Raw genomic sequence first — 14,000 nt, forward strand, 5'->3', positions numbered from 1 at the left:
ACTTCAGTCTTAAATTGTCTCTTAAAACTGAATTGTCACATCTAGGGGACACTTCTGCTCCAAAATCTGAACAGAACATCGCAGAGCAGACTGTGTTCCGTAACCGCACTCCCTAGGCACTACAGTTGCACAAACGCCAGTGAACAATAAGAAGTGTATGTTTGGGGTTTTTTAAATCAGTTTTCTAGGCAGAAATACAAATATAACGATAAGTTAAATGATTTTCAGTACCAGAAACAGATTAACAGTACGACCACATAACGTGCCAGAGAATTCAATTTATGGTTCTTGATATTGCTCTGCTTGTGCTTCTGCTTTTGGTAGATTATTCCTAGGACAGCGACACCATCCCCTTTTAGGTACCTAACTTAAGAGTTTAAACCAGGAGCTGGTTGTGAGCCTACTTCTCCAATGACCTATGGGGAGCCCCAGCTACTCACTTAGGTATGTAAATTACACGCATAAAAGTAGATGGTGTGAAACCCCAATCTTCCATTGTACGACTGTGCAAATGCAGGAATGAATAATGGCCTTGATGGGGAAACCAGAAGCCCACTCAAGCGATGTGTTTAACTACTTCTCTGTGTTCACTGAGAATATTTTCAGATTTAGGGGGGTGGTATTTTACACTTGCCATTCCGAGCTGCAGGTTTATTCTGGTTTAGGCAATTAGTAATACTGGTCCCTCAGATGTGTGTAAACTCAAGTAACGATAACAAAACAATGTATCTCAATTTATGACTAAAGGAAATTCTTGGCACTGTGAGCACACTGCTGTATTTACTGATTTTACAGTGTAAACACATATGTTGCAAGACAGATGGACCTTTCCCCCCCAGCTTTCAGCAATGGGTGTCTCATCAGGGAAGGGATTAAGAAGATCTTAAAATCTCTAAACAAGGGTTCCCAGCCCTTGTCATGGACAGCCACCTACAAAGGCGAGGATTACTAGACACAAAGGGGTGTGCTTTCAGGGGGCAGCCAGGCCGTCCTAAACAGATAATTCAGCAGTGGTTTAATTATATTACAGAAAAGGGGTTAACAATAGATTTTACTATCAACTGCAGCCAGGTGGCTTTACAAGACAAAATTTGGGGGGTTTGAGTCCATGGAATGCAGTCCCTGGATTACCCATATTCTGAACAACAATGGGGTCTGCGATTTTAAACTGACCCGATCTCATCTAAAACTACTTTTACAAAACAGCCACGGTATCAAATTATTTTTGACACATTTTCTATGAAAATATAGTGGCTTTTCTATAAACATAAACCATGGGTTTGGGGGTAAAACAAAATTCACATCAAGGCACTTACAGATCTGCCAGAGGATAAACTTTTTACTCTTAGTCTTTGTTTGATCAAAGGTCTGTTATAGTATTTGTAGAGTGGAAGTCCATGTTATAATAATCAACTTTCTTTTTTAACTGAGGGAAACTCAGATGGTGTGGAACACACTAGTCTGCAAACAAAAGAGTGAGATACACCCGTGCGACCCTACCTGTGTTCAGCAGCTTCAGAAAAGGATCCCTATTCACAGTCATGTCGACCTCTGCCCTCTCTATTATTCTTTGCAACATAATCACAAGTTTTTCTTTCAAAGAATTGCAAAAGCCATCACAGTTCATATTTCTTCTTAAAATTCATTAATCAGCAAGAACATATTTCTCCATGTTTACCTAAGGAAGGCTTGACACAAACTTCCCCATCCCTGCTGCAGAGCTAGCAGGAACAGCACCACTAGGCCTGCTGTCTTATCACCCATTCCATGCGAGAATTACATAGAGATTATTTTATTGCTGGTTTTTGTTTTATTTTGAGGTGTTTTTTTGCTACTAGCAGACTATATAGCTAGTTTCACAGAGAAGCTTTAAAATTACACATGGTAGAACCAAAAAGCCCCTGTCTTTTTATTAAGTTATGAAATTTGCCTTAAGTAGACTATAATCTTTCAAAGGCAAAAAAACACACACAAACAGCAAAGTGAAGCTGTGCAATGACTGGGGAGATGACAGGCATAAGGGTTTTGTCTCATATTTTAGAAGCTATTAATTAATTTTCTCCTGCAAGACTGAGTAAAGGAAGGTAGTAAGAATGGACATGTAAATAGGTTTGAGAGAAGAGGAAACGAGGAGGCAAGGAAGAAAAGATAAGTATGAAGGGCAATACAAGAAGTCTTTTTTTACAACTAGTAAGAGCTGACAAGAGTAAGAAATTAGTTATTTCCTAAAGGAAAACAAGCTGCTATATTCAATTTAGGTTATGGGTTCAGATGAAAGTTCTTTTAACAAAATAAGAGGCTGTACAAGCAATACCTCGTAGCCTTCCCTTGTACACGTGCTGTCTCCATCCTATGACCTTGCATATAACAAAAATGTGTACAGCGATCATGCTACTTGTATCGTGATGGTCTTGCATACAAGACTTCAAACGTGTTTTGAAGTGTTCTTTATAAAGGCTGGTAATCTAACAGTGTGAGACAGCTTTTTCCCCCCCATGTGCATCTTGTCTTCCTCTCTAATTTATACTGTCAGTCTGATTTTAAATACCAATTTTTTTTTCAATTCACAACTTGCCAGCAAAGTCTTCATGGAATCAAAACTCATTTTTCAGCACAGTAACTTGCAAAACAACAAACATTTTGTAAAAAGTAGGTGATAAGAACTGACTGGCATTCTCATATGTTACGGATGAACACACACCCTAATGCTACTTAAAAGATTTAACGTCTGATATTCTCCTAACGAGATTAAGGGGACAAAGAATTGAAAACAAGGGATGTTTACAATTACTGGCACCTGAAGAGCAGTGATGTCACATGGAAAAATAAACTTTCCACCATAGATGAATTTCCTTGACAATGTAAACAGATTCATCCCTCATTTGTCTCCTTGTACCTAAGACCGTTCGCAACACTGAAACCAAGAACAGAAATGAATGCAACAAAGCGTAATGGTCAATCATCAGCAATTAAAAGATGAGCACGTGTAAGTCACGGTAAAAATCCACATTTAACTGAATAATTGAAAGAATTAAACTGTCATTCGAAACATCCCACTGCAAGTGGGCAGCAGTGTTACCACTCAAACATGTCACAGTTTACAGCACAAAGCTTTTCTTTGCCTTTGAACCTACCTACTTTTACCTGGACAGCACCTTTAAAGTTAGCTTTTTTTACTATTATCTTGCTATAATTTCAAGACAGTTATAATGTTAAGGAATGTAAGCTGCAGCAATGTTTGGATCGTCTTCTTTGGAGAGGCTGGTCGTACTAAAATCAGCATTGAATTTCCGTCCTCCTTCAGGAAAGCAGTATTTCACTCCTCATCTCTACCACTAGAACACTGCAGAACTCTGCCCCTTCTGACATCTCTTGTCTCTTTTTGCTTTCCCTATCACACTACATAACCTACTAATTCCTCTTGCCCTGTTGCTATTTTAGGGTCTGATCCAAAGGCCTCCGAAACAGAAAATATCAATCCTATTCATCTCTGTGCTGAGTAACATTATTTTATCTTTATGACGTACTAAAATCCCCTGTCCCCACCGTAGCCAATAAAGTAGCCAGTTCACAGTGTCTGCATCTCTAATTGTCCTCCTTCAAATCCCCATTCTTACTCTGCTGTGTAAAAGTTGGATAGAATTGTTTCACTTATTTCTGTTCACTCAGTTGTGTTCCAGAAATACGTATCTGAGTTTTACTCACAGGTACAGTCCCACCAACCGTCTGAGAGCATGAAAATGGGCCCTTCATCAGCACGCTGTAAATTTATTTGTTTATTTTTATATTTCAAGGGCTGGATCTTCACAACAGATCCAGTAATTTGAGCTTGGATCCCCAATCTGTCCCAGGTGAGCAGCCCAGCTCCGAGCCTGCAAAACACAGAGCCTTCTTGCACCCTGTGCTTTGGGATCACAGCTTCCTTGGGCTCTCACAAAGAAAGGATTAACTGCTTCCACTGTTTTAAAGAGGAGAACTTCCTCAGCCTTTGGTGATGAGTCTGCTAATGATCCCAAGTGAATGGAGCTTGAGATAGGCACCAAGCTCCAGAGAAGGCTTTTCTCTTGTCTATCTCTAGAAATTTCTCTGTGCCTCCTAGGTGACTTCTGACAACACCTAATTCTCTGCACTGACTGCACTTGAAGCCAAAGCACCAAGTGGGACACACTGAGTGACCTTCCCAAATCCATACATCTGTACTTCAGGACCTGCTGTGACTACGTAGTAGGTGTTGAAGCCAGCACTCAACATCCGAGATATCTGAGAGATCTGTAACAATTCAGTATAGAGTTTTGTTTCTGTTACGGCCATTGAAAGCTCAGACCTCATACTAAAAAAAAACAAAACCCAAAAACCTTATTTATTTCTGGAGCCTTGATCCATGCAGTACTTATTCTTGAAAACCTCTTATCAGCTTCTAGAAGGTAAAATACTATGATAAGATATGCAGAGCTCATTAAGCTAATTTTTATCTAATGCTATCTATGTTTTTAAAAGAGAATCTAGTAAAAATACTGAAGGCAAGGAATCTCTTTCTTGCAGATTATTTTAAGTTGGGGAGTTTTGAGGTCTGGAGGCTTCTGCAGGGTTTTGTTTGCACAGCAAACACCAGTGGTTTATTCTTCGGAGGTAAGTTAGACTGCCAAAGTAAAATTTACTTTTGAACCTCGTTTTTATAAAAATATTGAACTAGAGATATAGCGTTTGGCAAGAATGAAAAACAAAAACAAGCACACAAGAAAATGACACCTTTCCCGAAGGGACAAACTAGAATCTAATCTCCTGAAAATGCAAAAACTACTTTCAAAAGCAGTTTTCAAACTGCTTTCAGAAACAGGCAGTCTTTCAACTTTTTAATACACATTTTAGCTGCTGTGTTTAAATATCTGCTTCGCTGATTATATGGAAATGAAACAGCTCAAACCTTTAAATTAGTCATACTAAGCTTCTACCCGCTAGTGATGCGTCATACCGCTGATACATGTCACAATTTCCTCAAATAAAAACGTTCTTTCAAAAGGCAGAAAGTTCTCAAATGCAAATACAAAATGGAAGAAGGGCTGAAAAGAAGTTTAACATTTTTAGAGAACATGAACTGTTTATTTTCTGCTTCTGTATTTTTTGCTCCTGCTAAGGGAGGCTGAAAATTTTCAAGAGATGTTCTTCAAAATTCAGAATTGCCATTCTGCACTTACCCTACCCTTCCCCTAATCCAGTGCATTCAGGACCTCTCACTGTGTTAATGTTTTCTTTCCATAATCATTATAATGAACAACCTTTATAAATAATACATTTCCTTTGTTTCCTTTTTTCTGTGGCGACAATTCAGTCTCATAAAGTATCATGTATGACAGAAAAGAATCTTAATTTTTAAACATATACAAATATTTGAGCATCAGATGGATACAGAAATATTTAAGCATTATATGGACAATTTTGTCCATATAATATTTTTTTTTTTGGTATTTAATTCACATTCTTAGTATAATGCAATTTTGTTATAAAATACTCACGCTGTACATATTTAAAAATTACTGGTCTCAAGCTCTTCTCTTTTATATTCCTTCTATCAACAACTAGACACATTTTGCCTCTTTTTTTATACAGCCATTTCAAGAAATGTCATTATTCGCCAGTCATAACCCATAACTTCATTATAGTTGTCAGCCTGCTCCTTGAATATTTATCTCTAGGATTTTCTTTCACTTCAGTGGCATAGAGGGACGGAGATGAAATACAGACTTTTTTTTTCACCTTGTGTTTTATATTTGAGGGTTTCATTCAGGAATATATGCCTAATTGAACCAGTATAGTTAATTCTAAATACACAAATAGCCCTACTGATGTGAACGATGGTTACAATTATTTAAGAACATAGATTTTGATAAAATTAAAGATAAAGGCACATCTAAAACAAAAAAAATTAAAGATGGAACTGCAATAAATACGGATGTCCCAATGCTGGCTTCACTCTACCACGCTCAAGTTAACAATTGAAAACCTGGCTTCAACAAAGTGACTTAATGATATATTTAGTAATTGGTAACAAACAAAAATAATTTCTAAATAAAGTTCTGTGTACATTCGTAGAGCCATCTGCTATATATAAAGAGCTGGCTGTTAGAGCAGTTTCCCAGAGCACTCTCATCTGTCTTGTCTGTGGAGTTAAGGAGTTTGATGACTAAAATCAAAACCTATAAATAAAGATTTTGTATAGTTTTTAAATTTATACTCTGGAGCCTTTCACATAATACAGCTTTTCTGTATTCTGTAGCTCTCTACATTCTGCTTTCACACTCCATATGAATTCTTTCTATTCATACAGCTTTGCTATAATCCGGAGCCGTTTTGTCTGAATCCCTTTCAGACAGAGCTGAGATGAAGGGGAGAAGACAACTCTCTGCAGACATTCGTTACGAACCTTCTCCTCCTCCTCTCTAAGGCGTGGAGGATGTAGAGTCACACAGCAGGAAGATGATCTCCCGTGTCCTCACATGTGGACTCCAGTGTGGAGCCACCCCTGTGAGCAGCTGCTGAGCACGCACAAGCCCGGTGGTTTCCATTTGCTGTCCAAGGCACCGTGTCATCGTTCAGTTTGGATCCCGCTGCAGCTGCTGGACACAGAAAGCCCGCAGGTTTGCAGGGAACATTGATTTAGTGTAAAGTTTCAGATGCTGAGAGACGAGAGGAGCACCCACCTCTCATTACTAGAACAAATTCTAAAAGCAAGTGCTTGCACTGACAAGTCTCCCCACAAGATACAAAGAGCTGGATCCTTTACCACAAACAAGTCTGTATTGATTCCAACTAGCTGATAACCTAGTCCACAGCACTGCAAATTATTTCAGTAAACAGCTTGAGTAAAAATGAAACAAATCACATGGAAAATGTGTGTGTTTCAAAAGCCCAAGTGTGCTTCCATCGGAAATATGTTACTGCAGTTTGTGAGTCTATGTCAGCAAGCTCCAACGAAGGTGGGTTTGGCTCTCCTGAAGCTGTGTAGAACGACAGAAGCTCGGCTGGCAGAGCGAGTAGCCAAAGGGAAACTCGGGAGCGCTCTACTTTCCCTGGCTAAACAGATTAGCCGGCCAACCCTACTCTCCTTAGCCAGCCTTAGCTCAATGGCATCCATTGGTGAGGAGAGCCCAGAGCTTTGTCACAGTCTCCCCGACTCCACAGAAGCAAGAGCACGTGCTGCTGTAACTGCATCCCTCCTCTGAGCTCTGAGGGTGGAGATCGTGCAAGAAACTCCTCTGGAATGCCTGAAGAGCACAGAAATTATTGCTTCTGCAAACACCCAGAACAAACGTTACCCAAACCAACCAGAGCAGATCACAAGTACCAGGAGAAGTAGGCGTCACTCTCCCAGGTGCAGCTCCTGAACAACACAGCTTTCGAACTGCTTTTGAGCAACAAGCCACCATGGGGAAAAGACCCTCCTCGTGACTTTTTTGGATGGATACAGTTCCACAGCAAACATCATAACTTCAGTAAAGGACAAATACCCCAAATCAGATGAGCACGCATAAAAGTCACTCTTACCCTTTTAGCTGTAACCGCTAAGCTAAGATTTATGAGCCTTTAGTTTTTTCCTGATGCTGAGAGAAAGCTGCTGATGGAGGCAGCTATTCCTTTGATGCAGCCCGGTGTGTTTACAAGAACACAGGAACACCTTTTTCCCCGAGCACAGAAGGAATTAAACATCAGAGCTGGTTTCTCTGCTCGCAGCTCCCTTCCCAGCCTGCTCACGCTACAGAAGTTTCTGGGGCTGCACCTCCTTTCTCCTTAAGCAACCCTCCAAAACACGCTGCTCTAACGAGCAATACCTGATGAACTCCTTCGCTCACACAACTCTAATTAGCCCTGCCTAGACTGTTTAGCAGTGACTATGTTTAAAACTATCTATCTAGTATAAATCAGGGGTTTTTAACATGACTGAGAGGCCGGGTCTGTTAATTATGTTTTACTCAAACACTAGCATCAGAGATAATTTTAGAAAAACTAAATGAATTTATTAATCAATAGTGTATTAATACTATTAATTATAGATAATCTATTGTATAGAATCAATGTACAGAACCAGTACAGAAGTGTGCTCACAGAAAGATACAGATGTATCATCCTCAACAAAATTGCAATGCTTGTGTTTGAAGGCTTCTGGTTTCACCGCAGACATTCTCTAGGTGAGAACGTTCTGGAACAACAATTTTAAAAGGTATTAATGAAGCAGCATTACAGCCTTGGTGTAAGATATCGCCATACCTTTTGGGAAAAAAATGGAATTACAGATTACAGTCCCTCAAGACAGACAACAGCCTTCAATTTTACTTTTCAGATATTATGTCATTTTATGTATAAACATTTATTTTATATTGGTTATTTTTATATATACTTTTAAAATTCAGATTATTGTATCAGTAACTTTAAAGGTATTCTCTCTCAAATCAAGAACTTTGTGGTCAGGTGATTAATACCTACTTAAATTATATGATCCAACTGAGGGGCAGCGGGAATTCTATCTATCTATTTACTTATTTATTATCTGAATGCCATATATTCTGGGAACACCTCTAGAGTTAATATCACACGTTATAAAATAAAAGAGTTTTTCTCTCAGATTTCTCACACAGATTCAACCTACTTCCATGGTATCTGTAAGAGCTTTTCTACTGACTTCATGTTAGATCAAAGCATAAAGACAGAATTCAAACACGGGTTTTTGTTTCCTTTTTCAAGAGCTCTATGGAAATTGCCAAAGACACGACGATTTGGATCATGAATAACACCCCTCTTTTTCAAGTTCTGAAATGAATACATAAATAAATATGTCAGAATAAATACAAAATATTTTTCTTTTTACTTAAAAAGCTGTTCTAACACAGTGTGTGCCCATTCTTTTCCTCCTAACTTCTGCTGCCATGGAAGCTCACGTAGAGGTCTATTATTTTTTTTGGAATGGACCGTACTGTGCAAGCTTCATTCCCACCTACAAAGTGGCTGTTTTGTGAATTACAAAGCACTGATATATGAATATCATAATATTATAATGTTCCTATAACATACTCTGTAAAGAACACAACCTGCTCGTACAGAATAATCGAGATACAATATTTGCTTTGAAAGAAGCCAACTCCTTAGAAAACAAACAACACCCTTCCACTGTTTAGAAAGGTCACATGTGAAAATACTAATGTTGCTAGAAGTAATGCTGATGCATGGAAGTAGGAAAATTATCATACCTTCTTTGCATATGATTAATAATATTTTATCTCTGTGCATAAAATACAAGACTAAAGACAGCACAACAATCTCTCGAAAGTTGTGTTGCTGTAGAATTCAAGAACAACTTCTCATCAATGTAGAGCAACAGTATTTTTACTGAACTTAAAAATAATCTATAATTTTCTGTATTTCAATATAATACTAAACAAATATGGGCTGGCTGTTCAAAACAAGCTTTTAGTATAATGGTATAGACCTATTCTAGAAAGTTACAGATCATTCAAAACTATCTAAAAACTAACCACTACAAATAAAGGTAGTAAAAAGACAACCAGCAAAACTGAAGGCTGGATTGCACTTTCTATCTCACCAATACGAGTTTGAGCCAGTAGTTCATTAAAAAAACAGTTAAACGTTGTAGAAATGTTCTGCTAACACCAAAATTCAACAAACGCTGACACCCACTTCCAACAGTAGGTCTCCTTGACCATCCCTATTTTACTAAGGCCTATCTAAGACATTGGAAGGGGCTGCCCAGGGAGGTGGTGGAGTCACCATCTCTGGAGGGGTTTAAGAAAAGCCTGGACATGGCACTTAGTGCCCTGGTCTAGTTGCCATGGTGGTGTCAGGGCAATGGTTGGACTCGATGATCCCAGAGGGCTCTTCCAACCTGGTTGATTCTGGGATTCTGCGACAGAAAAGCAACAACTGGAAATTTCACCTAGGTACTCTAAGAGGGAATTGCAAGAGTGAATTTTTCAACATAAAATTTTAAAGTTTATATTTCATAGAAATGTAAACAAGAAATTATCATAAATTACCTCACTAAAAATCAGTCTCTGATGTTCTGAAAACTTTCCCATGGATTCTAGTCTTATATGATGCCTTTCCCCTGGCAGTGAAACTCTGCTAGAGAAATATTAAACACTCTGTTCTGCAGAAATGGGACTAACACAGATGCCAGCAAGAAATTTTAGTTTGAACAAATTTCCTATGTTTCCTAGAAGAAACTATAACTAAAATCTTAATTTGGGCCACCTGTCCAGCAAAGTATTCAACATTTGAATCTGGATGTGATTGTAACACGATCCCATATCTAGCATCAATACAGTGTTCAGAAAATATTATTATGGAAAGTATTCTTTTAAAAATACAAATTCTTAATTTCCAACTGCAAATCAAATATCACAAACAACTCCATCATGGGTTTCTGAAACAGCCTTTAAAAATAAATGTCAAAATCATCACTGAGACTTTTTAATCAGTAAATGTTTGTATTAGGGACGACAATTTATAACTTTCAATCTACTACCAAAAAAATGGGAAACTCAGTAGTAAATTGGGTTTAGCCAAAAAATTAAAATATTCCATGTGCTTATGAGATACTCATGAGCAACTCACCCTGAAAGCAGCTTTAAATGACTGTGTTTCATTCTTGGGGTTTTTAAATTATTATTGTATGTGTTGCATATGCCAATTTGATGGGTTGCGATCAATGTATTGGTTGTATTCAAAAACATCAGAAAGCCCTTGCAGCAAAAATGCTTCTTACGTTCAACTCCAGCTGCTCGATAAGTAATTTCTAGCAAAACTGATGATCTGCTTGGGCTCTGAGCAACCCTGAATTTCTTGTTGCTTCTAAAATACACTGTGATTACTCAACTATGATAAATATGTTGAGATTAAAGCCACATGAATGTCCTGAGACCCACTCTGATATTTTTAACTTTAGCCACAAAATGAACACAGTTTTAGGGCATGATTCTCATTAACAGGATATATAGTGAACTCTAAAATGTCACTGAGAGCTTGTGCTGTTTTTATTTTGGCTCCTCAGGGAATCCACCAGGCTGAAATAATAATAATAATAAAAATATACATTCAACCCTACTAAGCTAACCTAACCAAATGTCCCCGTAAGCAAGCAAAATATATAAATGTTCAATGAGATACACAGGTTAGTCCTTCTGCTTGGCTCACCCAAATAGAAGAGATATTTGTAAAATCCGAATCAATGGTTCTAGTAACTAAATGCTATTCTAGCGCTCTCCATCGTTTTGCTTCTCATATATAGTAACAGATGTTGCATCTAGTCTAGCTCACAAAACACCGGGTCAATATGTGACACCATCGTAGGACTCAATTTCCAGCTCAAGATCACAAAAGCTGAAGATCTGAAGTCACAAGGGGACTTTGTTTTTCTGGTTACCTATGTTGAGTACGTGTGAACCGTATAATGTCAAGTGAGTAAGTACATCACAAGTAACTTGTTAGCAGATTTTAGAATGAAACAGTAAGAGAACTTGGTAAGTCCAAAGATCCGACAAAAATGAATGTGGAAGACCAAGAGAGATCGTCACACAGAAGGCTCATGTCAATACAGTCAACTTACAGATCTGATGAAGCTTCAGTGCTGAAACCTGATCAAACTGGCACCTAATGCAATTAAATCATTACTCTAGTTCAGAACAAAACTGCTATTTATTTAGTAAACACCATTAGCCATGTAGATCTAATTTTCAGGATGCCAATAAACACTAGAAGTGGCTAATAATAATGAGCAGAAATAATCACTTACTTAGGCAGCGAAGGAGTCCAGGCCCCCACTCGTACTTAGAAGCAGCAATGTGAACGCACAGGGCAGCCAACTGGGACACAACTACTACGACCAAGACAAGGAACTTCGCCATGTTGCCCAAAATTAAAGGTACACAGAGGGTTATAAGGGGAAAGACGTAGGAAACAGGCTTCATCCATCCTTCAGGTCACTACGTAACTTATTTGCTTTTGAAACACAAACTGGAACTACAGAAAATGCTTTTCATTTTGAAACCAATACCAGTAACAATGAATTCGGTTTCAATGTCTTAAAGGTTGTAGAAGTGGTTTATATTCACCAAATTTGGTGAATAACATTCACTCTAATTTCATAAGTGACGTTTCAAGCAGCTTTAATTAGACAAATTCTTCTTTTTAACATTTCAATACACACGCACGTTTGTATCTTTTTAATGAGTTTATAGGATTTCACGGTCTTTGAGTCTGCTTCAACTTAAGTCAGTGTCAAAACTTTGCCTGAGTTCAGTGAAAGCAAATCAATCCACTGGTAAGAAAAATCATACTTCTTATAAGGATCTGCTTTTTCTCTGATTATTGGAAGAAAACAGAGAAACAAAGCTAAGGAAAATTGTTCACCTCATTGTCACTCAGTACTTCATTTACAACTATTTACAAATACTTGTATTTCAATTATTGTTTTTCTTAATTGGACAGTTTATCACCTCATTTTAGTGGCTGCCCCAGTACTGGATCCCCATTAAGGCCACAGCCGTACCCGTGGAAAGCTGTGTTTGCTGTTTAATCACAGTTATACCTGCTTTAGGCTAAAACCCTTTGTAAAACTGCTACGCCTGATTTATAGTCCAGACAAACTGTTTGAACGGGACCTAAGAGGATTCTGCTTTAATACTCAGAAGGAATAAGGCTCTTTAATGCAGAAAAAGCCTCCTAATGGAGTCTGCATATAAGTCTTCACCACCACACAAGCACGACAGAGGTACCCAGCAACCTTTTACACCAGCACTCTTAACCTGCAAATGCTGATGGCTGTGACTCTCAAATGGCTAATGCTTACAGAAATGCTGAAGTTAAACACTCTGATGTTATTTTTCTTAGTGAGCAATGCTTTCTCACCACCCAAAGTGCTAGACGGCAGCATTAAAATTGGAACTGTTCCTTTCAAACTTCCCAGTTTCCACAATAAGTGTTGTCTCAAAGTCTGTATTTCAAGGGAAAGGTTCAAAGACCGAGTGTGTGATCACACAAAGAAGTCTTCTGTACTGCAAGTTCACAAAATCATCCGTTTTATTTAATGCCTAACTATCTGGTAATTGCTCATATTCATTCTCACACCAGCTTGAATGATTTCAGCTTTTAATGTGCCTCATCTCATTCTGAGGCACATCAATCCATGAGTAGATCGCAGCACCTTGAAATACTAATGCTTGTCACATACTTTAATCTCCTCTAAAAGGTCTTGTTCGTTGTGTGCTTAAATCTCTTAATAGCTTTTTCTTCTCCTTAGGTTTTTACTTTTGTGGCAACTGATTCTAGGTAGGATGAAGTTTGTTTAATTTTCATTTTAGTGAAGCGCCGAAGCAATAATCTAAAAGCCTGAATTACTACTGCATTAATAGAAAGGTAAAATTGCTTTTTCTAAAAAATTACTTTTTTCCCCAAGCATGAAACTCTCTCAAAAATGTATCTATATTAATAAACTTGTCAGAATGTAAGAAGATATGCAAGAACTTATACTTGATCATGTATGAGGATCACACAGATGTGCATAATTGGATATCACAGTTTAATTTCTAACATTATTGTATAGCACAAAGTCTGGGAATGACTGACACCGTGCTGCTAAACACCTCTTACAATGATGAGATTATCCTGTTATTCCTGACTCATTTTTATTCGATTGTCTATTTAGCACAACCGAGCAAACCTGTAGGACTTTCCCCAAACCCTTTGGAGAACAGCCACACCTCTTGGGAGAGAATTTTAAGGGTAAATTAATATCTGGACAACAGCAACAGTTCTTAAAATTATGCTCCTGTGAAAAGCTGCTGCTGTCACACACACACACACATTTTTTTAGTGCTTATTGCAAACCATGTGAAGACTTAGCATGAAGTTACCCAGTCTCGTTATTCAGTCTGTTGTTTCAGACTCATCAATGTTCATTCAGCCCTTCAGCTACCTCCTGTATATACATAAAG

This window comes from Nyctibius grandis, chromosome 9 (assembly GCF_013368605.1).
Source record: "Nyctibius grandis isolate bNycGra1 chromosome 9, bNycGra1.pri, whole genome shotgun sequence".
Taxonomy (NCBI): Eukaryota; Metazoa; Chordata; class Aves; order Nyctibiiformes; family Nyctibiidae; genus Nyctibius; species Nyctibius grandis.